This window comes from Aythya marila, assembly GCF_965140915.1.
Source record: "Aythya marila genome assembly, chromosome: 1".
Lineage (NCBI taxonomy): Eukaryota > Metazoa > Chordata > Aves > Anseriformes > Anatidae > Aythya > Aythya marila.
Window position 1 is genome coordinate 354177 of NC_139042.1, and position 14346 is coordinate 368522.

Here is a 14346-nt window from a genome sequence, read left to right on the forward strand (position 1 = left end):
ACCCTCAGGAACTTCACCACACACACGGTGAGCACTGCATTAGTCTGTAGGAACTGTTTTCTGCAGGATGAATCATTTCAGTACATAGAAGCCAACAGGCAGGGGCAGCTGTGAATGTCACAGACCCAGCAGCACACCCACACCTGGAGTTAGATTTTGGCTCCAGAGGGGCCAGCAACCAGAGCACGGTCACTGCGGGGGGGACAGGAGCAGATTTGGGAGTGGGCTGCAGGAGCCCCTTCAGTGCTGGTGCCACCTCGTGTCACAAACCCCACCGCCCGTATCTTCTGGTGCCCAGGCACCTTTAAAGAAGCCCGGGTCTCAGGATGAGGACCAGCTTGCTAACAAGGCAGAGAGCTGATGTTTATCAGCCTGGCTGCCTCTGAGAACAAGGAGAGATGCAGAAGCAACGGTGGAGTCCTTGCTGTCCTGCAAGCACAGATGGTTCCTATGCTCCCTGCCATGCAGACTACAAGGGTCACACTCCTCCAGCAACTCCCAGCTCACACCAGACATCCCACTCAGAAGCTGAGCAAAGCCAGGGGGACGTTTTTGTTGGGTGAAAAACACAACAAAAAACAACATTGCATTTGGTGACATCTTCATGTGCCATGAGTTCCTTCCAGGTTTACCAAAATAGTTATAAGAAAACAAAGAAAAAATGTGTTTGAAATTGTAAATCAGCACTTTATTGTAACTGAAACCCTAAAAATGCTTGCATTTGAAACATGAGCATTTTAATGGAATGCTTGTTCCAACAACCTTTTGTGTATAAGTGTTTATCCATCCTTAATTCACCTTCTGAGATGCTCTGTTCTGTCCTGCCTCATCTCCCATCACTCATCCAGAGGGACACAGGTGTCTTGTGATTCCCATGTCACAGCTACCAGCCCCACATGCATGTCTCAGATGCCCAAGGGCATCTCAGGTGGTGTTGGGCTCCTCCAGTTGAACACGGAGCTGTGCCAACATCTCTACAGGCTGCAGGAGGAGGCTGGATGCACACTTCACATCAAACTTTCACATTTCAGTTTCCCCCACCTGCACCTACCTCAGTCCATCATCGGCCATGGATGAACAGCCCAGGACAGGCCACACAGGCTGTGTGTGTGTGTTCAGCTTCACGAGACCTTAGCAGATGTTCCACCTGACTCCATGAGCATGGCCCAAAGCAGAGGGGGTTCTTCACAGAGAGGGTGGTTGCACACTGGAACAGGCTCCCCAGGGAAGTGGTCACTGCACCGAGCCTGTCTGAATTTAAGAAGAGATTGGACTGTGAACTTAGGCACATGGTCTGAACTTTTGGGTAGACCTGTGCGGTGTCAAGAGTTGGACTTGATGATCCTTAAGGGTCCCTTCCAACTCAGGATATTCTATGATTCTATGATTCTACATTTCCCAGCAGCACAGTCCCAAAGCAGCAGCAGCAGCATTTACCACCAAGGAGATTTGCAGATTCTTGACCTCATTAAGCAGCATGCCTCAGGCCACAGCTGCTGCACGGGGACCCCAGCAAGCCAGTGGCCACCAGCCCCTGGCATCAATCACACCCCTGTGGCCAAAGCTGAGACTGGCTTCTTGAGGGAGGGAAGAGCTGAAGGCCACCAGCAGACACACAGCCTGCCAGCCACCACCAGAGGCAGCTGCTGCTGCAGGGCATTGGCTTTATCAGGGCAGGTCAGACGAGGCTGCCACAGGGAGGACATTTTCCAGCCACAGCCGATCAAGCACCCAGCATGTCTCCCCAGACCGATCCTCCAACCACGTCTGGAAAGGTGAAGCGAGGAGAAAGGAGAAACAAGATGCAAAATAGCGAGCAGGGATAAAACACAAAGTCTAAGTTTGTTACTGGCTGCAGAGCCATGGAGGGGGAGGAGGAGGAAAAAGTAATGGGTAGAAAACCCCTCATGGGACATTTTGTAAAGGAAGGATGTTAGGTTCCCTTTATTAATAGGAAACCAATATTAGCAGAAACTGATTGTTATAAATTCCGAGTCAATTTTGCTTTATAAGATTTATTTATGGGGTCAATAAAAGAGAAGTAAACAGCGCTGGGTACATGGGGAGTCTTTGCTCCTCCAACACGCACACACGTTACATCAGGTGGCTGGTTTTTATGCTCCTAGGCTAATACATATTCATTACTACTTCTAGAAAAGGCATGGTTATTATAATTAGTTTCTGGAATCCAAACCCTCTGGCACATGCGTATCAGTCTCCTGTGGTCCCTCTGGGGGTCTCTCGTGCTGAAGGCTCGTAGTCTTCCTCCCAGGCTTTGTCCTTCTCCTTTGTCCATCTTGGCTGGATGTCAGAGACTTGCGCAGTGTCCCATGTAAGCTTTGTCTTTTAGTTGTCCTTCAGCTTTCCCTTTCTCCTTAATCTCTTGACCAGATATCAGAGACTTGCATAGTGTCCCATGCAATAGTCACAATAGTTAGCAGTTGTTCTGAACCCCCCTCAGATATCAGAGATTCAAGGTTTACCCTTCAAGCCCTCTATTGACAGAAATTGGTGAAACATTCCTTACACGATCATAAAAGAAGGCATTTGCAAGAGCAATGGAAGAAAACGCTCAATGTGTGATCTACAAACCTAGTAAATACTCGGGCTGAAGCTGGTGTTTGCAGACACTGTGTCTAGACCATATGCAACAACTCTAAATCGGGGACAAGGTCTGATGCGTGCCAAGCAGCTAATGGGGGCTTCGGTTCAGCTCTGGGGAGATGTAGTTCAGCGCTGTCTCTCTCCAGAACCTGCACTCCTCCTGTACCCTCCCTAACGCAGGCCTCTCTGGCCCCAGGGGCGGCCTCTGCAGCACAGAGCAAAGCAGAAGGATCACATCCTTCAACCTGCTGTTGACATACTTTGCCTAATGCCACCAAGAATACTGTTAGCCTTCTTAGCAGCAAAGGCGCATCACTGGCCCATGTTCAATTTGATGTCTACTAGGACCCCAGGCTTAGTGGACAGCTCTACTTCTGTAGAGTTGCTTCCCAGCTGAGAGGTTGGCAAGAAACCCAGCTGTGGTGCCTAGGAGTACACGGTGCCTGCGCTGAATCCAGCGGAGATCCACAGAGGTGGTGGTGCCCAGGCAGTAGCTCAGCCACTGGACACCAAGGATCTCAGGTGAGCCAAGGTGATTTCCAGGCTGCACGGACAATCTAGTCTGGATCTGTGATCCAGACGGGCATGAACATGCAGACACCAGTGACAAACCCATCTTCAAGCTGATGGAGCAGAGGTAGATGGGGTGGCTTTGAGAATGGGATCAGTGGCCAGGATGGGGTCTCTGCTGGACACCCCACTGAACATCTGAAGCATGTCCAGCAGGTGCAGCTCCAGGTCGTGTCCTTGTGGCAGCCATCTCGCAGCAGAGATGGGGTGATTCAGGATGTGGGTGTGTTAGTGCAGATCTGTTTGGTTTTTTTTTTTTTTTTTTTTTTTTTTTAAACATATCCATCATATTTAGGAACTATTTCAAATCAAATTATTTTCTTCTGACTAAAGCAGGAAGGGTATTAACATCATATATGGGTTCTTTTGAATAAATGATGTCTCTCTATTAAAGACACAGCATCATGCACATCACTTTTTTGGCATGGGGGCTAGCTGCCTCCTTTCATAGTTATGGGGGAGAAATAGGCATCACCAAGATGTTTTTTTGTCCCATCTTAACATCCATAGCATTGACCTGGTAAGCTCCTGACAGTGCCTGACTCTCCCCTGGGTAGAGTCATCCCAAGTCCAGTTCATAGATGTTGGTGGATCTATCTACTACGGCCGTGTTTGTTCCTTTTTTCAGCTGTTTTTTCAAGCTGGTAAGTTTTAGGGCCTGCTGAAGGTGCATTCAGCTGCCACTGTGTAAGTTAGTCCCCACAGTAAACCAGAGGAAGAGCCACTCTAGAAATCAGAAGCTGAGTACAGCTGGGTTGGACTCTCAGCATCCCAGGGCAAGGGAAACTTCCAGGGGAATATGAGAGGGCACATGGTGCAAGAGAAAAAGTCTCAAAAAGAGAGCATATTTGCATTGTTCCTAGGTTTATCTTTCTAACCACATTCCCATTCTAAAAATTGAGACCTTCACTTTCACTGAGCTGGAATTAATGCATTTTGCCCTTCAAGATTGTTCTGTGACCCAAAGCGAACATGGCAGTTACAGACCGTATTGCTCCTCCTGGAGCAATGAAGCCCAATTGTTTTGCATATGGAATACTGAGATTTGGGTCATATGCAATAACCTGAGCACTCAGCATAATTGGCTGTGGCAGCCAGACTGTGGGCTGCCAATGCTGGTTGCCAGAACCAGGGGAAACTTTCCCTGCTAGGCATTACAGCCATCAAGAAACAAGCAGTACTGAAGCAAACCAATCTGATGAGAAAAATAGAAGGAACACTAGATAGTGAGATCACGTCTAAGATAGTGAGGTCAGTTTTCTGAAAAATTTCCTTGAGTACAGAAAACCTGCTTTTGACCATGTTTCAAATTGAATGCTTAAGTGTTTTTGCCTCTCTTTCCAGGCACAATATACAGCTGAAGGATGATCCATTTCTAAACGGTCAGCATGATGTTGGGTTTTATTATACAACTTATCCCATAATTACCCAGGTTCTGGGAAGTAAACCCTTACAGGTCCCCACAGAAATTTATTGCTGACCTCCACAGTGCCCCTGACACTGCAGTCACCAGATCAAGGTGACTCACGCATTAGAAAAAGATAGCTTCCACATCAGTAATTATTTCATCTTCATTCATCAGAAGGACACAGTTTTGCTATTGGGAGCAAAGTATTAAGTATTATAAAATGATCACTTATTTTTTGAAAAGCTAATCACTTTAATGCCAGGCCATTTTTACCTCCAGCAAACAACAACCATTAATGACGCATTTTCTGAAAAATGTGTTTTTATCAGATGTTAGCTTGCTGACCCTGCCTTTTATTTGAGAAGAGAGCTAATTTCTTTTATGAGCCCAAAGGATGTAGTTGGAGGACAAGCTTTCAGAAGAGCCTTCTTTCTATAAAATGTGCTGATTTAAATAACAGCCTCTGATCACACGTGACTACCATCCATTTCTGCCTTACCATTTGAGCTTCCAGGGGTCCTCATAGCTCCAGGGACCAGGAGAGACATGACCTTCACAGTAACATCCTCTGTGTGCATCCAATCTCCAAGGAGGTGCACAGCAAGAACACTTCTGCTCACAGTCAGGGTGATCCTCAGACCTGAGCCTTCTAGGACCCAACACCTGGCTTCAAACCAGGATGTTCAAGAAAAATAAATATACCTTTATTTTTAGTACCTGAGAAATGCAGTCTACACTACAATTTTTTGATGAAAATACAGGAAGGCCAAGAATGATGGTAGGTCTTTGCCAAAATCCCAGTATTTATTATTACTAAAATAATACCAATGAGTTCAAACCTCATATTATTGGTTATTAAAGATCATTACATCACTAGACAAAAGACATTCTATTCACACATAAGGAATATCAAAATACATTTATAACAAATGAAATGTGCAGGACATTGATACAAAATATGTTTGATGTGAAAGTTTAGATAGAAACACAAGAAGTAGGAATGGAAGGAACCACAAGAAATTTTGTAGTCCACCTGCCACACTAAAAGACAGCAGCTTACCCAAACCATCCCAGAAGGATATTAAGTTAATCTGTTCTAACGCTGCTGGATGGCACCTCCAGATCTCTCAGAAAGATCTTGTACATAAAAGGAGCCCTCACAGTTTATGTTCGGTGCCCTTTTGATTATTTTATGCTCTACTTTTACTAGCAGGTCTTCACAATTCCTTACATAAGGTGCCCCAAATGCACTTATGGGGCTGAAAAGGGCTGGTTACTCCATGTGATCTGGGTGCAAAACTCGTATTCATTCTTTCTGGCATTGTGTTCACTTTGGATTTTATTTTCATGTTTATTTTTAAAGCCCATGACATTGCTGACTAATGCTTATTTCCCAACTCTGATATTTCTTGTCATCTTCGGTATTTCCCAAAGTTTTATTGTAGATATACTACCTGCCCTATTTCTATTTAGAAATAAAATTAAAAAAAAAAAAAGAAAAAGAAACACAATAAACTAAAATCTGTGGATTAAACCTCCCCTCACCAGGGGAGGTTTACATTGGAAATTAGAAGACATTTTTTCTCAGAAGGAATAGCCAGGTGTTAGAATGGGTCACCCAGGGAAGTGGTAGAGTCACCATCCCTGGGGGCATTCAAGAAAAACTTGACTTTGACTTCCCCCCCTCCCCCCCCCCCCCCCAGAGTTCTTCCCTCATTTTGTAGTAGTTTCACTGAGATTATTCTCCCTTTTCTCATTGCTGAATATATTATGTGAAATGAGTCAAAAGCATAACTAAAGTCAAGGCAGATTTAATCACAGAATAGTCTACGTTGGACTGGTGATCTTGGAGGTCTCTTCCAATCTGTGACTAACTCAGTAACAAGTCCTCCACCAAACCATATCACTGAGCTCTACATCTAAATGTCTTTTAAAGACCTTCAGGGATGGTGACTCCACCACTTCCCTGTGCAGCCCGTTCCAATGCCTAACAACCCTTTCGGTAAAGAAGTTCTTCCTAATATCCAGATTCCTAGTAGCCAGATTGAGCTCCAGATGAGCTTTGGCCTTTCTAATTTTGTCTGTGCACAGCCTCGCAACATCCTTATAGTCCTCCTCAGTGGCCCGCCCTTTTTTCCAAAGATTATAAACCCTCTTTTTTCTCCTAAACTCAAGCTGCAACTCTCTGATGAACCAGGCCGGTCTTCTTCCACGCTGGCTCGTCTTTGGGCACGTGGGGACAGACAGCTCCTGAGCCATTAAGATTTCCCTCTTGAAGAGTGCCCAGCCTTCCTGGACCCCTCTGCCCTTCAGAACCGCCTCCCAAGGGACTCCACCAACCAGTGTCCTGAGCAGCACAATGTCAGCCCTCCAGAAGTCCAATACAGCGGTTCTACTGGTCCCCTTCCTGGCCTCGCCAAGAATAGTGGACTCCACCATTTCGTGGTCACTCTGCCCAAGACAGCTCCTGACAATCACATCCTCCACCAGTCCTTCTCTGTTTGTGAAGAGAAGGTCTAGCGGGGCACCACCCCTGGTAGGCTCACTAACCAGCTGCATCAGAAAGCTATCTTCCAGGCTCTCCAGAAACCTCCTAGACTGCTTTCTCTGGGCTGTGTTGTGCTTCCAGGATATGTCAGGGAAGCTGAAGTCCCCCACAAGGACAAGTGCTGACGATTTTGCAACTTCTGTCAGCTGCCTGTAGAACTCCTCATCCATCCCCTCATCCTGGTTCGGCGGTCTATAGCAGACGCCAACCAGGACGCTAGCCTTGTTGGCCTTCCCGCTGATCCTAACCCATAGGGACTCAACCTTGTCATTCCCAGCCTCAAGTTCCACAACATCAAACGATTCTCTAATATATAGAGCCACACCACCACCCCTTCTGAAGAGCTTATAGCCAGGCATTGCAGCACTCCAGTCATGAGACTGGTCCCACCACGTCTCCGTGATGGCAACCAAGTCGTAGCCTGCCTGCTGCACGATGGCTTCCAGCTCCTCCTGTTTGTTACCCATGCTGCGTGCATTAGTGTAGATGCACTTCAGCTGGGCCGCTGCCTTATCCCCTGGCCTTGCCATTGTTCCCCCTGGCACAGCTCCAACAATCCTTGTTTCAGCCCCATCCCCCATCTTACCTAGTTTAAAGCCCTCTCAATGAGCCCTGCCAGCTCCTGGCCCAGGATCCATTTTCCCCTTAGAGATAGGAATCTGTCTACGGCCATCAGGCTGGGTGCCGAGTAAAGCGCCCCATGGTCAAAAAAAACAAGATTTCTGTGCTGGCACCAGCCTCTGAGCCATGTGTTTATCAGGTGGGCTTTTCGTGTCCTGTCTGTACCCCTCCCTCCCACCATAGGGATAGATGAAAACACCACCTGTACTCCCACTCCCTCCGCTAATTGCCACAGCCCCCTAAAGTCCCGTTTGATAGCCTTGAGGCTTCTCTCTTCAATGTCATCACTGCCCGCCTGGACTATCAAAAGAGGATAATAGTCAGAGGGTCGAACCAGGTTGGGAAGCTTTCTGGCAATGTCCCTGACCCTGGTCCCATGGAGGCAGTAGATTTCCCTACGGGTAGGGTCAGGCCGACAAATAGGGCCCTCTGTTCCCCTGAGAAGAGAGTCTCCCACAACAATTACCCTTCTTTCTTTCTTGGTAGAGGCAGTCCTGAGGCGTGGAGCCGACTTCCTCGCCCTAGGCATCATCCTGGGTAGACTTTCCACCTCTTCCTCAGCTACTGATCTCTCAAGCTCCAGGGCCTCAAACCTGTTGCGTAAGGGCACCTGGGAAGGCAGGGCCAGAAGGGGAGGGCATCGCCTGCAATGTCGAGCAGGGACCTGTTTCCCCGAGACCTCTGTCTGGGCAGCCACATTGGTAGCTGTGGCTGGAGAGGCTGCAAGGGACACAGAGGTCATGGCTTTCTCCTGGGTGGATACCATGGCTGGGCTCTTCACGAGCAAGTTACAATCACTGCTGGAAAACAGCAGTGAGAGCACCCTTTCTTCTCACCGTGCCTGTGTGAACAAGCTCCACTATACCTCATCAGCCTCCCCCGCGAGGGCTGCTGGGCCCTGGCAGCTCCCTTGGCTGCCTCGAGGCTGGAAAAAGAGCTCTGCCTGCCTTGATCCCCTGCTCCTTTGGCTCCAGGGCAGATATGTTCCACAATCACCTTATGAACGTCATGCATGTCCATATAATTAGTCATTCAATTTGTTTCCCTAGTATTTGAATAACAAAGCAACTCTTAATGTTGATCTGTAACTAAATTCAAATTACTTTTTGCCTTTCTCTGCCTTTATGCTTTACATGCTCTTGCTAGGCCTTTCTATAAACCATTGCTAGTTAAAAAAAAAAAGTGTATGAGTTTGCTCATTTTTAAACTAGGAATCACTACAAAGGTAGTGATTTAGATGGTGATTTTTAGTGTTCTTCTTGCTTATTCATTCTATCACTGGAGTTTGGAAAAACATTCTTTATATTGCATCTCTAAGGAACAGCATATCTTCCTGAGAAATAGTCTCCTAGACATTTTCCACATGAGCTCTCAGTTTTGTCCAGTTCACCTTACTGAAGTCTAGAAACTTCAACTAGAAAAACAGACAAACAAGCAAAGAAAATAAAAAACCCCACAGAATAAGTATATTAAAAAAAAAAGTTATGGTCCCACAAAGTGTCACTGCTTCTTTTCCTCAAATAATTAACACTGATTCCATGGGAAATTTAATGTTTCTGTTCACACCTATAGAACTTTTGTTCAGGTAAAGCCATAAACCCTGGTCAAAAAGGCAAATAGTGCCAGGATGAGGAAGATATTTTGTGGGAGATCAAGTGGTTTTCTGCTTGCAGAGGCCCAAACCTGTTCCCTATCCCCTTCTGCGTCATGCTGTGGTCAGTCCTGCCTGGCACCACAGCCCCTGGTGACCCTCGTGGGGCACAGCCAGATGAGACAGTGCAACAAGACACCCACCTCTGGTCCCAGCCTCAGCTCCAGCAGCACCCCCAAAACGTTGCTTACCCTGTGGCCTGGCTTACAGCAGTCTTCTGCAAACCAGTCACCTTCTGCTCCACCCATCACTTTGGCACAGCACTCACCATCCTGCTCACATGCTTCTTGCCCAGTTGTGCATGTAGCTTCCACCTGCACAAAACCCCATCATCTCTGGGATGAAAACCAGTCTGATCTGGAAGAAATTGCTGAAAATTGTCAACCCTCAGGACGTGTGGTCAAACTGCAGAACAAGCTTCCTAGAAAGATGGTTGATGCCCCATTCCTGTCAGTGTTCAGAAGATGTTCAGACAGTGTTCTCAATAACTGTGTTGGGTTTATGTGGCAAGGTTTAGGTAGCAAGAGGCTGCTGTGAGAAGAACCCAGCAGCTGACCCATGTCAGAGAAAAGACAGTTCCAGCCGGTGCCAAAAGACCCACTACTGGCCAGAGCTGAGCCACTGAGAGATGCTGGTGCCACTTCTGTGATAACATATATAAGATCAGCTAAAAAAAAATGCTGTGCAACAGCAGCCAGGGGAGAGAAGCAAGTAACTGAGAGAAGCAGCCCTGCAGCTCCCCAGGTCAGTGCAGCAGGATATGCTCCAGGCACACAGCACAAGTTCCCCTGCGGCCTGTGGAGAGGCCCCTGGTGGAGCAGGCTGTCCCCCTGCACCCATGGGTCCCACACGGAGCAAATCTCCACGCTGCAGCCCCCCCATGGGTGGAGGAGCCCCTGGTGGAGCAGGTGGATGGGGTCTGGGGGGAGCTGCCGCCCACCTGTGGGGCCCCGTGCTGGAGCAGTTTGGGACTGGGGGATGGACCCCGTGGGATGGAGCTGTGTGGGAGCAGTTCTGGAGGAGCTGCTGCCTGTGGGCAGCCCCCACAGGCTCCATTCAGGAAGGATGGCATCCTGAGGGAACGTCTCTATACTGGAACAGTGAGAGAGACATTTTGTGTGGGCAAATAGTGATAGGAAAAGGGGGAATGGCTTTGAAAGAGGATAGGTTTAGGTTAGATACAAAAAAAAAAAAAAAGAACCTTTACTCTGAGGGTGGTGAGGCACTGGAACAGGCTGCCCAGAGAAGTTGTGGGTGCCTCATCCCTGGAGATGTTCAAGACCAGGTTGGATGGGGTTTCAGGCAGCCTGGGCTGGCGTAAGCAATCCTTGTGCATATCAGGGAGGGTTGGAACTAGATAAGCTTTAAGGTTATCTTAGTATATCTTAGAATAAGGTTATCTTAATATATCTTAGAATACCTTCCAATTCAAGGTATTCTATGATTAGAGTAAAGACTAAGGAGAAGCAGATGTTGAAGTGTTATGGACTGACTGCAACCCCCAATCCCTGTTCCCCTGCACTGTTTGGGGGCAAAGAGGGTGGATGAGCCTTTTTCCATTGTATTTTCCCCCTCTTTTCCTTTGAGGAAGGGGAGTAAGAAAGCAGTGTGATGGAATTCAGCAGGGTAAAACCAACATAGAAGCTTAACTTTTGATCAGTCCTGAAGAGGTCGGGCAGCTGGACCAGGTTATTTTTGTAATACCCAGCCTGCTTGGCTAAACCATTCCCTTCCCTGCAAGGTCTCCCACCATTATCCCATCCTTTCAGAGAGCTGCATACCTTCCAGCACAGAAAGCCACCTGTCTCTGGCACTGCAGAGCCTGTCTTGTTTCTTGGGACCTGCTCAAGCCCAGCTCCATCTTCCCCAGGGACAGAGCCATTGCCCACCCACAGCCAGAGGCCTGTTACCTGCCCCATTCTGTACCTACAGCATCACACACTGTAGGAGGACACCTGGGGTGTGGGCACCCCTGCTGCTCAGCTGGCTGCCCTTTTGCCTTCCTGTTGCTCTCAGAAAACCCCTCTGACAGCTCTACTGTGCTGGCATTTCCCTGCACACATTGACATTTCCCACTACCAAGTAAGTCAGAATGCAAGAGCGACCTGTTTTCCCAACCTGATGCCCTCTTCCACCAAGCTCCTCAACACTTCAGCTCCTCGAGTGGAAGTGTTCTCCCTCTGCCCCCCCTTTTCACCTGGGCTCCCTGTTAAAACACTATCCAATTCCTACCAGCCCAGGGTTGCTGTGGGTTTGGCTGTGCAGAGCCGCCCATTGCAGCACCCAGGGGCACTGATTGCACAGTGCTTCAATGCACTGCTGCAGAGAGCAGCTGTGCACCGCCCCCAGCATTAGAGTTGTCAGTCTAGCATGCCCAAAGGATGTAGGACTGATCCAAATTCATGTGGTTGCAAAAGAAACATTACATAGATCCTCCCCTAATTCATGATTCTGATTCTTGAGGACAAAAAGAAGATCTGGTTGCTTCAAACTACCAAATACTCACATCTAGTATTGTGAGACAGAGACAAACCCCAAACTGATGGCAACAAAAAAATTCTTGAACATAAAAGAATTTGTACATGAGCTCGTAGAGGCTCAGATCACTCCTGGCAGCAGACAGGATTATGCAGTTCCTCATAACTGGCACAAGGAAAAGAAAATGGGATGGAGAGCAAGTTACAGCCATTTTCCATCCCAGCAATGCCTGTCAAGATTAACAAGGGCTTGCAAACCACTGCTGTTTCATGACGGCATGGATGCTTTGCATTACATCACAACAGGAGGGTTTAAATGAAGAGCCCTTCCCTACACCTCACACAGTAAAAATGAAGGGGAGTAGCCTAACCTGGAAAGAAAAATTTCCTGCTGTCAGCAGTCACAAGACCCTCTTCCAGCAAGATGTAAGATACAGAGGAAAGGTGGGACAACAGAAGAACAGACAGAACCCCCTAACAAGCTGCAGACCAACTTGCCAAGATACCATGCAGCAGGCAAAATTATCTTGCCATTGTCAGGCACAGGAACAGTACCAACAGAACTGATAAAATGCCCAGTGAGGAAGTGTCTCCAACAAAGCTTCTCATAAAGCAGAGATGTGACACTGCAGCCAACTTGCAGCTGAGCCCAGAGAAATTGTCAGAGGATAGAAGTGCACTTGGCTGGGAACAGCAAGGTCAGATCACCCTCCAGAGTCCACACCATCCCTGAAGGGGATTCCAGTACACTTACGGGAGACAGGTAACCAGTGGTTTTCTGACACACAGGTTTTGACTAGAATTTGCATGGACAAGAACCCTGAGGATAGGAGGGAGCTGCCCAGATAAGATTTTCTTTGAAAAGCAAACCTGCTTGTGTCTAAGATGTTTTACCCCCCCCGCCCCCTTCACGGGGGCCACTGTCACAGAAAGTAGGTCCAGGTGCTTCCTCTTCCCCATCCATAGCTTGGTCAGACCATGCAAACCTCATAATCCGCATACAGGCCAAAAACATCTTCTGGTATTTCTCAAGTCAGGGTCCTAGGCTAGTCTGCAAAAGTTGAAGCAACACATTGAAGAGGGGGAAAAGAGAAAAAAGTGCTTCTGTTTCATGTAAAAGCAAGCAGTAAGTAACCAGCTGCAAAGACTGTATCATTAAAATATTTTTTAAGAGAGGAAAGCCTTCTGGAAAGATATACTTTGATGTAAAGACCCATTAAATCAAATAAGGCTCTGCAGACTAGACACCTGTGAATTTTGCCTAACCTAAGCTGCTATATGTGTTTCCTTCCTTACCCTTCTCCTCACTATTCCTTTTTAAAGAGTTGCTACTTTTTATTTTTCCCCTTCCAAAGGCTTGTTCCCACCTCAGAGTTAAACAAAAATTTGAGCACAGCAGTGAGCTTTCACAGAGCTACTTATGCAGTCTGCAAATCCCTTGTGGGAGGCTAGGAACTGCCACCTCCAGGGGAGAGAAGGTCAGAAGCAACCCAGACATGGAGCCAAAGCCAGGCTCGATGCAGGGGATGCAAGCTGTACCAGCCAACACGACTTTTTCTACAGCTGTACAGGAGAGGGAGCTTCCAACATACAAGCTGTAGACAGCTACATGATGAGGGCTGTTCTAAGATGTTCCACAGAGGTACTTGCTGAAAAAGCAGGTACTATTTTCACCAGGCTGCAACAGCAATTTGGCTCTGGCAATCCATGCCCAGAATGTTAAACTGTTCCTGCACCCAGCTTCAGAGGGCCTGGCTCAGGTGGAAGGGGAATAAACATGAGAGTGATTGTGACTATGGGGGAGACGTAAGTGCTTCCATCATGCCTAGTGTACTTGCTGCAGACCACAACTATCTCCACACCTCCCCCAGGGAGATGGAGCAGAGCCCAGCAGCTGAGCTGCCACAGGCCAGGAGACAAGTCTACAGCTTTCCTACCCCCAGGCAGACTTCACTTTTACAGACCTCACTGCCACCACCCAGTCCAGCAGCCTCATTCCACCCCCAGAGTGCTTCTGTCTCCTCTGCAGGACTTAACCTCCATACAGAAAGGCTGATTCAGAGCAATATATTTTTATTACTAACACTTCAGGGAATCAAGAAAGGACCAAACACTAGAGCTCAGCTGAAGACCCTGAACAAATGCTGCCAATACAGAGCACAGCCATCAGCACCTGTCCTACGGACAGGAGACAGCAAGTACAGCATGAGAACAGACATGAAGGAGCTCCTACATGAGAGGAAGGATGCCTGGTAATGCTCTCCCTAGGACTGTGGAGAAATAACAGAAATAACTGCCTTCATCGGCAGCTGAAAGCAGCAGCAGTTGTCAAGGTCCAACAATTCATGCTGAGCACATGCTGGGGCACATCACCAGTTTGACCAGGCCTAGGTGCCACCCACACCAGCTTCTGCTGCAGGAGCCCATTCCTTCAGAGCAGTGAAAGCCACACGCCTTTGGGGAGCTG